This window comes from Pan paniscus, chromosome 4 (genome assembly GCF_029289425.2).
Source record: "Pan paniscus chromosome 4, NHGRI_mPanPan1-v2.0_pri, whole genome shotgun sequence".
Classification (NCBI taxonomy): domain Eukaryota; kingdom Metazoa; phylum Chordata; class Mammalia; order Primates; family Hominidae; genus Pan; species Pan paniscus.
In genome coordinates, this window is record NC_073253.2 from 88,768,527 (window position 1) to 88,784,684 (window position 16,158).

Sequence of the window (16,158 nt, forward strand, 5' to 3'; positions counted from 1 at the left end):
TGCCTTATTATTATAAATTAATCATCCCAAGTTGTATGTGGATATCATTGACATATCCAAATTTACATAGAAAATGAAATATAAATATATAAAAACTCATTATATCTAGAATAATGAGCTTCACCTGTTTATTATCCTCTCTTTTAAGCAGAAATTTTAGTTCCTTCAAAATTTGTATAATCTGCTAAAATATTCCCAGTTATGAGAATAGTAAGAGTTTCAATGTATCTATCAACTTAATATGTTTATAAAATTGCAACTAGTCAAATTTTTATTTTTTCTACTGAAATAAAAATATTTAGTTTGTTGTTCTGTGAATACCAGTATTCATTTTTTTAACATTTCTACAATTCAGATTACCATATCCCTAATATCTTTTAGCTGAGTTATGTCTAAAAGAAGCTCATTGTTGAATTCAGTGTTCTGAATTTTAATTGTGTCTCTTTATTCTTAATAAATGTGGTCATTTAATTAATGAAAGATGCATTGAGTATTGAATACATACCATGTACCAAGCATTTTGCCATTCTCTGCAGATATTGTGATTTAAAACTTAAAAAATGAATGAGAGAGAAATTACCTTTATTCTACTTTGCACAAAGCTTATAGTATAGTGAAGGACGTGGAAAGTTAAAGAGGGATGTTAGTTTCCAATTGCTGTTGTGAAAAGTTACCACACACTAAGTGGCTTAAAATAACATGAATTTATTATCTTAAGTTATGGAAGTCAGAAGTCCAGAATTAGTTTTACTGGGTTAAAGTAAAATGTCAGATGGACTGGCTCTTCCTGGAGGCTCTGAGAGGAGAATCCATTTCCTTGCCTTTTTCAGGTAACAGTAGCTACCTGTATTTCTTGGCTTGTGCCTCCTTCTTCCATCTTTAAAACGTATTATTCCAGTCTCTGTTTCCTATCACTCTCTCTGCTGACTCTCAGTCCTCTGTTCTACCTGCAACGGTTATTATGATTATGTCAAGGCTATGTATGTAATTCAAGATTATCTCTCCATTGCAAGAGTGTTGATTTAATGACATCAGCGAAGTCTTCTTTGCCATATATCGCAGTACGTTTGAGCTGCTGTAACAGTACACCACAGACTGGGTAAATCATAATGTGCAAAAATTTACTGGCTCACTGTTCTGGAGTCTGGAAATATCAAGTTCTGGTTTCTAATGATGATTTTCTTTCTGTATCATCACATGGCACAAGGCAAAGGGTGAGAGAGCAAGAAGGAACCCAACTCGCTCTTGTATGATGTTTTGATCCCAGCTATGAAGGCAGGGCCTTTATGTCCTAATCACTTCTTAAATGTCTTACCTCTTAATACCATTGAAGTGGCAAATAAATTTCAACATTAATTTTGGAGGGGACAAACATTTAAATCATAGCACCATGTAAAGTAACATGCACAAGGTCCAGAAATTAGGATCTGTATATATTTGTCTCAAGAAATAAACAGATGCTTGCAATAAAGGAAAATAAATTTTACAATAAGAAAAACAGATATTCTTATAGAAGCATAGAGGAGGGTAATCTAAAACAAGGATGTGGCAAAAAACCAAACAAACAGTATTTTCCTTTTGTTTGATACGGTTCACTCTACCAAACGGTTTACATGCTGTTCTTATTTTGCAGAAGACTAGATCATTTGTTGTGGTGCTTTTGTACATTCTTCATAGGTGTAGCCCCCAGGTATCGGCTTCTGCCTGCGCTTCTCTCAATTAGCATGATTTCATTGCTGCTGGGCTGGTTGCTTGCAAGACCTGCTACATCCACTCCCTTAGATCCAATCTCATTATTTTCTAGCTCCTGTCAGAACTGTTGCATGCCGTCATATGCTGCTTTAAGAAAAACATCCATGTCCTTTGCCCACTTTTTGATGGGGTTGTTTTTTTCTTGTAAATTTGTTTGAGTTCATTGTAGATTCTGGATATTAGCCCTTTGTCAGATGAGTAGGTTGTGAAAATTTTCTCCCATTTTGTAGGTTGCCTGTTCACTCTGATGGTAGTTTCTTTTGCTGTGCAGAAGCTCTTTAGTTGAATTAGATCCCATTTGTCAATTTTGTCTTTTGTTGCCATTGCTTTTGGTGTTTTAGACATGAAGTCCTTGCCCATGCCTATGTCCTGAATGGTAATGCCTAGGTTTTCTTCTAGGGTTTTTATGGTTTTAGGTCTAACGTTTAAGTCGTTAATCCATCTTGAATTGATTTTTGTATAAGATGTAAGGAAGGGATCCAGTTTCAGCTTTCTACATATAGCTAACCAGTTTTCCCAGCACCATTTATTAAATAGGGAATCCTTTCCCCATTGCTTGTTTTTCTCAGGTTTGTCAAAGATCAGATAGTTGTAGATATGTGGTGTTATTTCTGAGGGCTCTGTTCTGTTCCATTGATCTATATCTCTGTTTTGGTACCAGTACCATGCTGTTTTGGTTACTGTAGCCTTGTAGTATAGTTTGAAGTCAGGTAGTGTCATGCCTCCAGCTTTGTTCTTTTGGCTTAGGATTGACTTGGCGATGTGGGCTCTTTTTTGGTTCCATATAAACTTTAAAGTAGTTTTTTCCAATTCTGTGAAGAAAGTCATTGGTAGCTTGATGGGGATGGCATTGAATCTGTAAATTACCTTGGGCAGTATGGCCATTTTCATGATATTGATTCTTCCTACCCATGAGCATGGAATGTTCTTCCATTTGTTTGTATCCTCTTTTATTTCCTTGAGCAGTGGATTGTAGTTCTCCTTGAAGAGCTCCTTCACATCCCTTGTAAGTTGGATTCCTCGATATTTTATTCTCTTTGAAGCAATTGTGAATGGGAGTTCACTCATGATTTGGCTCTCTGTTTGTCTGTTGTTGGTGTATAAGAATGCTTGTGATTTTTGTACATTGATTTTGTATCCTGAGACTTTGCTGAAGTTGCTTATCAGCTTAAAAAGATTTTGGGCTGAGACAATGGGGTTTTCTAGATATACAATCATGTTGTCTGCAAACAGGGACAATTTGACTTCCTCTTTTCCTAATTGAATACCCTTTCTTTCCGTCTCCTGCCTAATTGCCCTGGCCAGACACTTCTCAAAAGAAGACATTTATGCAGCCAAAAAACACATGAAAAAATGCTCACCATCACTGGCCATCAGAGAAACGCAAATCAAAACCACAATGAGATACCATCTCACACGAGGTAGAATGGCAATCATTAAAAAGTCAGGAAACAACAGGTGCTGGAGAGGATGTGGAGAAATAGGAACACTTTTACACTGTTGGTGGGACTGTAAACTAGTTCAACTATTGTGGAAGTCAGTGTGGCGATTCCTCAGGCATCTAGAACTAGAAATGCCATTTGACCCCGCCATCCCATTACTGGGTATATACCCAAAGGATTATAAATCATGCTGCTATAAAGACACATGCACACGTATGTTTATTGCGGCATTATTCACAATAGCAAAGACTTGGAACCAACCCAAATGTCCAACAATGATAGACTGGATTAAGAAAATGTGGCACATATGCAGCCATAAAAAATGATGAGTTCATGTCCTTTGTAGGGACATGGATGAAATTGGAAATCATCATTCTCAGTAAACTATCGCAAGAACAAAAAACCAAACACCGTATATTCTCACTCATAGGTGGGAATTGAACAATGAGATCACATGGACACAGGAAGGGGAACATCACACTCTGGGGACTGTTGTGGGGTGGGGGGAGGGGGGAGGGATAGCATCGGGAGATATACCTAATGCTAGATGATGAGTTAGTGGGTGCAGCGCACCAGCATGGCACATGTATACATATGTAACTAACCTGCACAATGTGCACATGTACCCTAAAACTTAAAGTATAATAATAATAATAATAAAGAAAAACATCCATGTGAATATACTTATTAAAATGTATTTGATACTCATTGCCAAATAATAATGGGCAATTTTCCTGTAACAGGTATTATATAACCTGACTGTGACTTATACTTCTACCCTTTGCACTAATGCATATCCTGAAGTTTAGCTCAACTTGAACAATATCCATTTGGTGTGAAAGCCTCCCATGTTCCTTCCTTCATGAGATTATAATTGTACACAGTTGCCTGGTTTTAAAAGCCCAGCCTAAGTTCAAATTGGCTGAAGATGACTTTCAAAATTCATCAAATCTGAAGTAACCTTTACTTTTTGGGAGTTCCTTAAATACGTCTCAATGTACTTTCTACCTTATGTTGTTATTATTTACATCAGTTTTCTATCACTATAACTGGTATATATGCTTTTTGAAACAATCCATGATTTATTCATCTCAGTGTTTTTCAAAACACCTAATACTACATTTTAGAAATAAGATATGATCAATAAAGATAGGGAGAATGAATTAAATCTATGATATATATTTTATTCTCAATTTATACTATGTTTTCCTCCAAAAGGTATTTTAAACAACCAATAGCAGCCAAATATAACATAGCAAAGGAAAATAAATTTTAAAAATTGCTAAGGAGGCTGGGCGCGGTGGCTCACGCCTGTAATCCCAGCACTTTGGGAGGCCGAGGCAGGTGGATCACGAGGTCAGTAGATTGAGACCACCTTGGCTAACGCGGTGAAACCCCGTCTCTACTAAAAATACAAAAAATTAGCTGGGCGTGGTGGTAGACACCTGTAGTCCCAGCTACTCGGGAGGCTGAGGGAGAATGGCGTGAACCCGGGAGGTTGAGCTTGCAGTGAGCTGAGATCGTGCCACTGCACTCCAGCCTGGGCAACAAAGCCGACTCTCTCTCTCAAAAAAAAAAAAAAAAAAAAAAACCAAAAAATTGCTAAGGAACCCAAAGGAAAAATAAAGACCATGAACACTAAATTAGATCAGAAAAAAATCGTTTAAAAATCCAGAGGTTATTATACTGTTGTCAGTAATGAATAAGTATTAATCAAATATCAATTTATTATCCAGTTTTACCATCAGGTAGGATCCCAGGGAAGAATGGCATAGGTAGAGTTGGGGTTGGAGGTGGGGGAAACTTGAGTTTGACCAGTGTTGAATATTCAACAGATAGCTCCCACCAGCATTGAGGAGGTAACAAGAGGAGGAATAAAGTTCAAAGCCAGTGTATAATTTACAACAAAATCATTAATCCAAAAAGATCAATAGAGAGTGGGAACCAAAGTAAGGAATAAGTCTGTGGTCTATAAAACTCAGAAAGCCTTATGCCTGTAATCCCAGCACTTTGGGAGGCCAAGGTGGGCAGGCACCTGAGGTCGGGATTTCGAGATCAGCCTGACCAACATGGAGAAACCCCATCTCTACTAAAAATACAGAAAAAAATTAGCCGGGTGTGGTGGGCATCCTGAAGTCCCAGCTACTCGGGAGGCTGAGGCAGGAGAATCGCTTGAACCCTGGAGGTGGAGGTTGCAGTGAGCCGAAATCATGCCGTTGCACTCCAGCCTGGGCAACAGAGTGAGACTCCATCTCAAAAAAAAAAAAAAAAAAAGAAAAGAAAAGAAAAGAAAAAACAGGCCGGGGTGCGGTGGCTCACATCTGTAATCCCAGCACTTCGGGAGGCCGACTCTGGTAGATCACCTGAGGTCGGGAGTTCAAGACCAGCCTGACCAACATGGAGAAACCCCGTCTCTAAGAAAATACAAAATTAGCCAGGCGTGGTGGCCTATACCTGTAATCCCAGCTACTCCGGAGACTGAGGCAGGAGAATCGCTTGAAGCTGGGGGGTGGAGGCTGCAGTGAGCCGAGATCTCACCGTCGCACTCCAGCCTGTGTGACAGAGCGAGACTCCGTCTTAAAAAAAACAAAAACAAAAAACAAAAAACAAAAAAACAAAAACAAAACACACACACACACACCTCAGAAAGCAAAGTACTTCAATGTATGTAAAATGAAGATAGGTTTCAAGATGAATTGTCTTTTTATTCTTCTGCTTTGCAGATGTGCCTACTGGCTATCCGAGATCAACTGAAGAGAACAGACTTTGAGGGAAAAAACAAAGTTTTCTTTTCACAGTATTCTATTTTGTCCCCCCATGTCAACCACCACAAGAATGAACTGAATGGTACTGATAACTAGTTCTCTTGAATTCTCTGAAAGTTTTCTAGAAAATCGAAAGTTTATTTACAAATCTGAGTCCCAAAACAATGTATTTTAAGATGTGAAACACAAATACAGTTTGCCAGCCAATCTAACTAAAGAGATGTTACATTAGCTGCAGGATACAAACTGAACTTTTTGATATAAGCTGCAATTTTACCACTAGACCACAGCCAAAAAAGAAAATAAATCCTTATATTGACTTGAATGTTTATATAAGACCCATAATATATTTTTTAAAACATTCAACACAAGTGACACATAATATTGAATTTGGTTGATGTGCCTGTTTTTAATATATCTCAATATTAAGGAGTTTAATCTCATGTCACCAAATGTTATTCAGTCATCAAAATGACAACATGAACCTGATTGGATCTTCAGTATCTTTTACAATCTGTCTATGAGGCGGACACATATTTCTCCAAGACTTATTTAGTGGCAATTATATGTGTGCCTAGAGTTTGACATGCTGCTAAATGAAGTTGATTTCATGCCTCCTTGTACCTACATATCTAATAGGGGAGGTAAACAAGGCAGTAGCCAGTTACAATATTTTTAGGAAGCAAGGAAAGGGGATTATGGAAACAAAATAACAATTATTTCTTCCATCCAGACTAGAAAACATTTTTAATTTTCAGTCAGAAAGAATAATTTTCTCTCTTGTGGAATTACTATGATGGAAATGAATTCATAATTTAACTTTTGTTTGCTTTTTATCTGAGTCCACTGTAGCAAATTGACTCAACACTTTCTTTTGTCTTCAACGGGTTGTAGCTTATGCATACACAAACATAGAGTCATTCACATATATGTGTACATACAAAATTTTGAATGTGTTCTCCGAACTGGTATATCTCTTGATTGTTAGAATAAGCATCTCATGTAGATAGGAATTATAAATGAGAGAAAAAAGCTACATTGTCTCGAGACATTTCTGCATCTTCACACTTAGACAAACTGAAGCAAAATTATTTTAAAATGAAAAAATGTGTCAAGAATCATGAGTATGTATTGTCACTATACGAAGTTTAAATTACTACTTTATAAGCATAGGGCAATCCAGACTTTATAAAAGTATATTTGTATACATTCAATTGCCACCCAACTAACATGCGCAAATAAAACAAGCAATTCACTTTCAATAAACTGGTGTTAAAAGGAAAAATTTAAACCCCATTGGGAAAACAAACGACTTAAAATACCAGCAAACATAAATGGGATGATCATAGCAACACATAAATCAAGTGGTCTAATATTCATTGTTTGCAGGAGTCGAAATAGTGTATATAATTACTAATTTATCACACACACACACAAATTCACCAGCTGAGAAAACTCCTATTATATCCAAACAAATTCAAACTTGATGAAGCATAATCAGTTGGATCATAAGGGACAAAATAAGTGTCTGCAATTCTATTCTCCTAAGGAAACAAACTTAATTATAGCTATTAAATCTGTGGGCTACAGTACCAAACAGAATGATGCCAGATGATTAGTTCTGGAAGTTTTTGTGCAGCTGTTACCGAGGGTCCACTTGATAGTGGCAGACTTGGTATTTTGTATGCGTGATAAACTGACATGTCAGAATTGACCTGAAAATATCTCTTGTAAATCTAAATAGGTTTGATATTTAGATATAGTACAGAGTCAGAAACGGACAAAATGCCAACTCTAAAACTAAACAAAACATCTCAGAAATTTTAAAACGATTGTTAGAGACAGGAAAAAATGCCTTCTTTACTAATTGGAAGGGAATTATCTGTAGTTAAAAATCTACCTAGATGAAATCATTTTACAAACAACATGTAAAGTCCTGCTATGCTTGGAAAAAGATACAACCAAAGAAAGTTTAACTATGCTACATAATCAATTAACATGATTTTGGGAATTAGGAGAATAAAGTGAAATAGAAGAGGTTTATCAGTCAATGCAGCTGGCCCTAAAAGAACAACTAATACGAGACTGTTGTTCAGCAGATAAGCAAAAAAATAAAAAAGGGTCAGACATTTTAAGTATGTTGCAATGCTTTGACGCAAAGCCCTTCTATTGCTCCCAATTTTCATTCTTATCTAACACGCCCATTAGTGTCTTAAGTAGTGATAATGTAGTAATAAGAAAAAAAGACTCGAGGGAAAAACTCATCTCCGCATCAGTTTGGGATAGAAAAAGAGTGGAAGGAAGTGAGTCTGACTACCTAGCTCTAGCAGGATATATACAAGTGTTTGAAAATCATTTTATTTTCAAAATAAATGGCTGTATTTTCCCGTAACATTTGCTGATGTTTCTATAATGCTGTATTTCAGAAAATTGCATGGCCATCCTCCTGTGCCAAAAATGGAAGTCCTGTTAGACTCTTCTCCTTTCCTCATGCACGTCTTATCAGTCAGATTGTACAATTTTATTTTCTAATATTTTCTTAAATTCATGCTCCTTGCTTTCTGCACAATATTCTTGCTCTGATTATTTTGTCATGTCTCCATGGGTTAATGAAACAACAATGAAAAATACTTGCCTCTATACAGTGTTCACAAATCCCCCCCACCCCCTCCACCACCACAGCTGCCACATGAATTACCATGAATGGGAGGCTCAATAAGCAGCTCACTCTTCTGCTTAGAACCCTTTAGGGACTCATTATTTCCAAATGCTCTTTTTCTGGACTGGGTTTTATGATTAGCTGAGTAAAGAGTGGGGTTATTCTATTCAGACAAACGTCAAACTTGCAAAAAAATAGATTTAGAGAAAATTCATTCTCATGTTTGTTTTGTCTTTAAACTTTTTCCTGCTCTTCATCTTTTCTTTTCTTTCAGCACCGATTAATATTTCATGGATTCCTGCTTACAGGAACATTATTGTAGAAATATGCCCTGGCCTAGACTATAAATTCTAAGTTATTTAGAGTGACATAAAAGGAATCTTGCCTTTGGCTAAAAATCCAATTATATCTCCTTTTAACCTTGACATTATAATTTATGTTTTATTAATGAAAAATGTTTTCAATTCTCTGTGAAAAGGATGCTGTTTCATGAATCTCTAGCCTAAAAACTTATCTCTTTTTTCTCTGCCCCTCTTCCTTTATTTGATGAGCTCAGCACTGTCAAATTGAACTTTCTGCAATGAAAGAAATTCTGTATCTCTTTGTAGCCATGAACCACATATGGCAATTGAATGCTTGACATGTGGATAGTATATCTCAAAGACTAAATTTTAATTATATATAATTATATATTTTATATAAATTTATATATATTATATATGTATATAAATTGCCAAAGCCACCTCAAACTTTAGCAACCACCATCCTGATCAGTCAGCAGCCATCAACTTGAGGCAAGACCTTCCACCAGCAAAAAGACTTTCTGAAGGCTTAGAAAATTGTTGGCATTTTTTAAGCAATAAAGTATTTTAAATAAAGGCATGTACAGTGTTATTTTAGACACAATGCCATTGCACACACACATCTCTTTATATATATAGTCTATATATATGTGCTTTGTCTGTACATACATATATACACATATACAGGCATAGCACAGATATAATGTGGGTTCAGTTCCAGACTAGTATACTAAAGCAAACATTGCATGGTTTCCCAGTGCATATAAAAGTGATTTTGACATTATACTATAGTCTATTAACTGTGCAATAGCATTGTGTCTTAAATAACACCATACATACCTTTATTTAAAATACTTTATTGCTTAAAAATGCTATTCTAAGGCTTCAGAAAGTCTTATTGATGGTGGAAGGTCTTGTGTCAAGTTGATGGCTGCTGACTGATCAGGGTGGCGTGCTAAAGGTTCAGATGGCTTTGGCAATTAAAAAAAAAACAACAATAAGGAAGTTTGCCACACCAATTGAATCTTTCTTTCAGGAAATATTTCCCTATAGCTTCTGATGCTGTTTGATCGCATTTTTATCCACAGTCAGACTTCTTTCAAAATTGAGGTCAATCCTCTCAAACTCTACCGCTGCTTTATTAACTAAGTTTATGTAATATCTTAAATCGTTTTTGTAATTTCAACAATGTTCACAGCATCTTCACCAGAGGTAGATTTCAATGCAAGAGACTGCTTTCTTTGCCATCCGTAAGAAGCAAATTTTTCATCCTTTAGTTTTATTAGGAGATTGAAGGAATTCAGTCACATCTTCAGGCTTTACCTCTAACTAGAGTTCTCTTGCTATTTCTACCACATCTGCAATTACTTTCTCCATTGAAGTCCTGAACACTCAAAGTCATTCAAAAGGGTTGGAATGTACTTCTTCCAAACTCTGGTTAATATTTGTATTTTGACCTCTTCCGATGAGTCAAGAATGTTCTTACTGGCATCCAGAATGGTGAATACTTTCCAGAAGGTTTTCAATTTGCTTTGCCCACATCCAAGAAAAGAATCACTATTTATGGCAGCTATAGCCTTACAAAATGTATTTTTAAGTAATAAGACTCAAAAGTCAAAATTACTCTTTGATCCATGAACTGCAGAATGGATGTTATGTTAGCAGGCATAAACAACCTTAATCTCTTTATACATCTCCATGAGCTGCAGAATGGATGTTATGTTAGCAGGCATAAACAACCTTAATCTCTTTATAGATCTCCATGAGAGCTCTTGGGTGACCAGGTGCCTTGTCAATGAGCAGTAATATTTTGAAAGAGCCTTATTTTTTCCTGAGCAGTAGATCTTAAGAGTGGGCTTAAAATATCCAGTTAATCATGCTGTAAACAGATGTGCTGTCATGCAAACTTTGTAGTACAATTTGTTGGGCACAGGCAGAGTAGATATAATGTAATTCTTAAGGAACCTAAAATTTTCAGAATAGTCAACAAGCTTTGGCTTTAACTTCAAGTTACCAGCTGCATCAGCTTCTAACAGGAAAGTCAGCCTGTCTTTTGAAGCTTTGAAGCCAGACACTGATTCTGTAGCTATGAAGGTAGCCATGTAGATGGCATCATATTCTGTAGTTATGAAGGTAGCCATGTAGACAGAATCATAAACCAATAGAAAGCTGTTTTCTCTACATTGAAAATCTATTAGGTTAGCCATCTTCATCAATGAACTTAGCTAGAACTTCTGGATAATCTGCTGCAGGCTCTACATTAGCCCTTGCTGCTTCCTCTTGCATTTTTATGTTACGGATATGACTTCTTGCCTTAAACTTCATAAACCAATCTCTGCCAGCTTCCAACGTGTCTTCTGCAGGTTCCTCACCTCTCTCAGCCCTCACAGAATTGGAGAGAGTTTGGGCCTTGCTCTGGATTAGGCTTTGGCTTAAAAGAATGTTGCGCTGGTTTCCTGCTTTTTTTTACAGACTACTGAAACTTTCTCCATATGAGCAACAATGCTGTTTCACTTTCTTATCATTTATGTGTTCACTGCAGTAGTACTTTTAATTTTTTCAAGAACTTTTCCTTTGCATTTACATTTTGGTTAACCGTTCTGTGCAACAGGCCTAGCTTTCAGCCTATCTTGGTTTTCAACAAGGCATCCTCACCAAACTTAATCATTCCTAGCTTTTGATTCAAAGTGAGAAAGATGTGACTTCCTTTTATTTGAATATTTAGAGGCCATTGTAAGGCTATTTATTGGCCTAATTTCAATATTGTTGTGTCTTAAGGAATAGGAGGGCTTGATGAGAGGGAAAGAGACAGGGGATGAGCTGGTCAGTAGAGCAGTCAAAACCCAGGCAACTTTTATCAATACGTTCACTGTGTTATATGGGTGTGGTTTGTGATGCCTCAAAATAATTACAATAGAAATATCAAAGATCACTGATGAAAGGTCACCCAAACCAATATAATAATAATGTAAAAGTTTGAAATATTGTGAGAATTACCAAAATGTGACAGAAAGACACAAAGTAGGTACATATGATTGGTAAAATGGCTCTGATAGACTTGTTTGATGCAATATGATTGGTAAAATGGCTCTGATAGACTTGTTTGATGCAAGGATACTACAGACCTTCCATTTGTAAGAAAACAAAAAAGAAAAAAAATCTGCAAAGTGCAATAAAGTGAAACACAATAAAATGGGGGTATACCTGTGTTTAGAATCTAATCTACTATGTATTCTTACACGAATAGTCCATGATTTGTAGGCAGCAGTCTAAATCAGAAGATGATAGGGCTGGTGAAGATGCTGTAGCATTAACAAACATCTCTTAACAGGACTTTTGTGTTGGTGGTAAACATTTCTGCACATAAGAAAAATCGAGGCAAAACAATACTGTGCATTCTCTAAAATGGTCATAAAATTATTTCTGCTGTTCTCTCTGTTGAGGGCAACACATTAGGCCCATTTACCAAAGGTCCTTGATGTTGAGGGCTTTCAGTTCTAGAAAAGGTCATTTTTTTCCCCAAGAATTTCTTCAGAATGACTATAATTTGTCTTGGCCAAATTGTATTGTAAGCTCACAGATTTACAATTGCTGAGGACTTCCAATGGTCTCTGACATTATTTGTTATCTAAAAATTTCATCTTTATCGATTAGTGCTTCAGAAGATTAAGCCTTAATGATATGAATTGTATTATATAAGTTCCTAAAAGATACGAAATTTTGAAGAGTAATTTCAGTGTCAGTCTAATTACACTTTTAATTCTCATGTATTTCCAGGCAATTAAATTTAATTTTTAAAGTTCTGCTTCTTTGGTCACTTTATATGTAATGTAAAAATCTTTGTAAATTAAATGGAAAGTTTAAACTGGAAACCATTTAACTGGAAACCTAATATTCAAATAAAATAATGCATGAGTAGAGCACAATCCACTTTATTTGATAACAGTTGCATTTAGCAAATGCATTTATGAAAATAATGCAAGCTTTAACAGTATATACAGTAAAAGAAGATAAAATAAGCTTTAGTGTACACATTGCCCAACCTCAACAACTCATTGTCAGTCTTGTTTCTACTATGTTCTCATTTTCTTCCCAACCTACAAGATTCATTTTGGAAGAAATCCCAGGCATATCTTTTCATTTAAAAATATTCAGAATACATCTCTAAATTACTATAATTCTTTAAAATAACTAAAATGTTATTAACCTTGATTTTAAAATTAACTGTAACTGCATCAATGGTCAGTGTTCAAATTTTCTTATCTGTCTCGTAATTTTTTTATTCATATTACAATACAAACAAATCTATACTTTGCAAGTGGATGATATTTGTACGTCTTTTTCTCCATCACCTCTGTTTCCCTCTAGTTATGAATACGAATTGAAACACAACATACTAAAACATGGAATGCGGCAGAGATGCTCCTCAGAAGTAAATTTATAGTAGTGAATGCCTACATTAAAGAACATACAGGTTTCAAATAAATACTTAATCTTATACAATAAACAACTAGATTATCAGGAAAAAAAATGAGACCAAAACCTCCCAGAAGGAATGAAATAATAAAGATAAAGTTTAAAAATGTATTCAAATGAAATATAGAATGGAAAAACAATAGAGAAAATCAATGAAAACAAACGTATATTTTTTTGAAGAGACCAACAAAATTGACAAATTTTTAGCTAGATTGACAAAAAAAAGGAGAAGATTCAAATAACAAATTGGTAACAAAAGAGGGGACATTACTATTGACATTACAGAAATTTTTAAATATTTTAGAAAGTTCCATATATAATTTTATATGTCAAAAATTAGGTAAACTAGATGAAATGGACAAATTCCTAGAAACAAATAAATTACGAAATTGACTCAAGAAGTGGAAAATCTGAACAAATTTAGAATAAGCAAAGAAATTGAATCAATATTAGAAAACCTCTTAACAAGTAAAAGTTTATGACCCGATGGTTTCAATTTGTTAACTTTACTAAACATATAAAGAAAGCTACTACCAATCCTTCTCAAACTCTTTGATAAAAGACAGAACCCTTTCTAACTCATTCTATGAGACCAGCATTACCCAAGCACTACAGCCAGATAAAGACTTCATAAGAAAGGAAAACTAACAGACCAACATCACTTACGAATGTAGATATAAACATTCTCAAATACTAGTAAACCAAATATAACAGCATATTATATAGATTATATACTGCAGCCAATTGGGATTTATCTCAGGGATGCAAATTTGATTCAACATGAGAAAACCAATCAGTGTAAGACACCACATTCATTGAATAATAAAAACAACAATTGATTATCTCAACTTATCCTGAACAAAAAATCCTATACTCTTCCATAATAAAAACATTAAATAAGCAGAAATAGAAAGTAACTTCCTCAACATGATCAAGCCCATATTTTAAAAATCCACAGCTAATACAATTGTTGTGGTGAAAATCTGAAACCTTCCCCTAAAATCAGAAAAAGATAGGGATGCACACTTTCACCACTGTACTAGAATTTCTACCCAGGGAAATTTAAAAAGAAAAAGAAATAAATGTCATTCAAATTGGGAAGAATATAGTACAACTTTTTCTACTGGCAGATGGCATGATCCTAAATACAGGAAATCTAAAAAAATACATTAAAAAGCTACTAGAATTAATAAATAAAATCATCAGCATTGCAGGATACAAGATCAACAAGCAAAAATCAGTAGTGTTTCAAAATATACCAGAAATTAAAAATTTAAATTTAAAATTAAAAAAACTATGATAGTGGCATCCAAAACAATGAAATAACTAAAAATAAATTTGGTTATGTCTAGTGGGGTGTGTGATGGTGGTCATTAAAGATTTGTACACTGAATTTTTTTAATTGCTAAAAGAAATTAAAGAAAATCCAAATAAGTAGGAAAAATATCTTGGGTTCATTGATGTGAGACTTCATATTTTATTAAGATGTCATTACAACCAAAAGTGATCTACAGAGTCAATGTAATCTCTATCAAAATTCCAATGGCCTTTTTTCGCAAAATGTAAAAATCAAATATCAAATTCATATGGAATTGCAAGAGGCACAAGATAAACAAAACAATCTTTAAAAAAAATTGAGGACTCACACTTCCCTGTATCAAAGCTTACTATAAAACTATAGTAATCAAAGCAATGTAGTGCTGGCCTAAGGACAGACATACCAATGTAATAGAATTGGGAGTCCAGGAATAATTCCATATGTTTATGGTCAGTTGATTCAAAAATCAAGAGGGCCAAATGACTAAATGGGAAAAGGAAAGTCTCTTCAAAAATAATGTTTAGACAACTGAATATCTACATGTGAAAGAATAAAACTGGACTCCTACCTCACACCATATAAAAAATTAACTGAACATGGATCATTGGCATAAATATAAGCACTAAAACCATGAAAGCCATAGAAGAAAACATGATTAAATCCAAATGACCTTAGATTTGTCAATGAATTCTTTAGGTATAAGACCAACAAAATTAAGCAATAAAAGAAAAAAAACAGATAGTTGTATTTCATCAAAATTAAAACCCTTTGGGCATTAAGAAAAAAACATGTATTGTTTTTCTAGATTTCCTAAGACAAAATGCTACAGACTGGGTAGCTTAAACAATATAAATTATTTTCTTACAGTTTTGGAAACAGGAAGTCCAAGGTCAAGGTGTCTGCAGGTTTAGTTTCTCCTGGGGCCTCTCTTTTTGGCTTTCAGATGGTCACTTTCTCATTGTCTTCACACAGGTATTCCCCTATGAGTACATCCATGGCTCTTCTTCCTCTTCTTATAAGGACACCATTCCTATCAAAGATCCCACAGGTATAACCTCATTTAACCTTAAATTCCCTAACTTCAAATACAGTAACATTCTGGGTTAGGGTTTCAACATACACATATACAGTAACACATTTCACATTATCAAGAAAATGATAACCTAGAGAAGAGGAGACAATGTTTGCAAATCATATTTCTAATAAGTGCCTCATACCCAGAATATACAAAGAATACGTACAATCAACAACAAAAAGACAAACAACCCAATTTAAATAAGTAAATCATGGACATGGGTAGACATTTCTCCAAAGATATATAAATGGCCAATAAACACATGAAAAGATGTTCAGTGTCATTAGTTATTAGACAAATGCCAATCAAAACCACACAAAGTTACTACTATCACACCTGCAAAAGCGGCTATAATTAAAAACATGGAAA

The 16,158-nt window shown here is 34.9% G+C and overlaps 1 long non-coding RNA gene across 1 annotated transcript in view; it reads right to left on the reverse strand.

Moving 5' to 3' along the window:
* The window catches only part of LOC134730444 (uncharacterized), a 44,687-nt gene that overhangs the window by 6,539 nt on the left and 21,990 nt on the right, over nt 1–16,158 (reverse strand). The window contains exon 4 of the long non-coding RNA XR_010112209.1: nt 15,580–15,744. This is a non-coding gene — a long non-coding RNA (uncharacterized LOC134730444). The remainder of the gene's footprint in view (nt 1–15,579; nt 15,745–16,158) is intronic.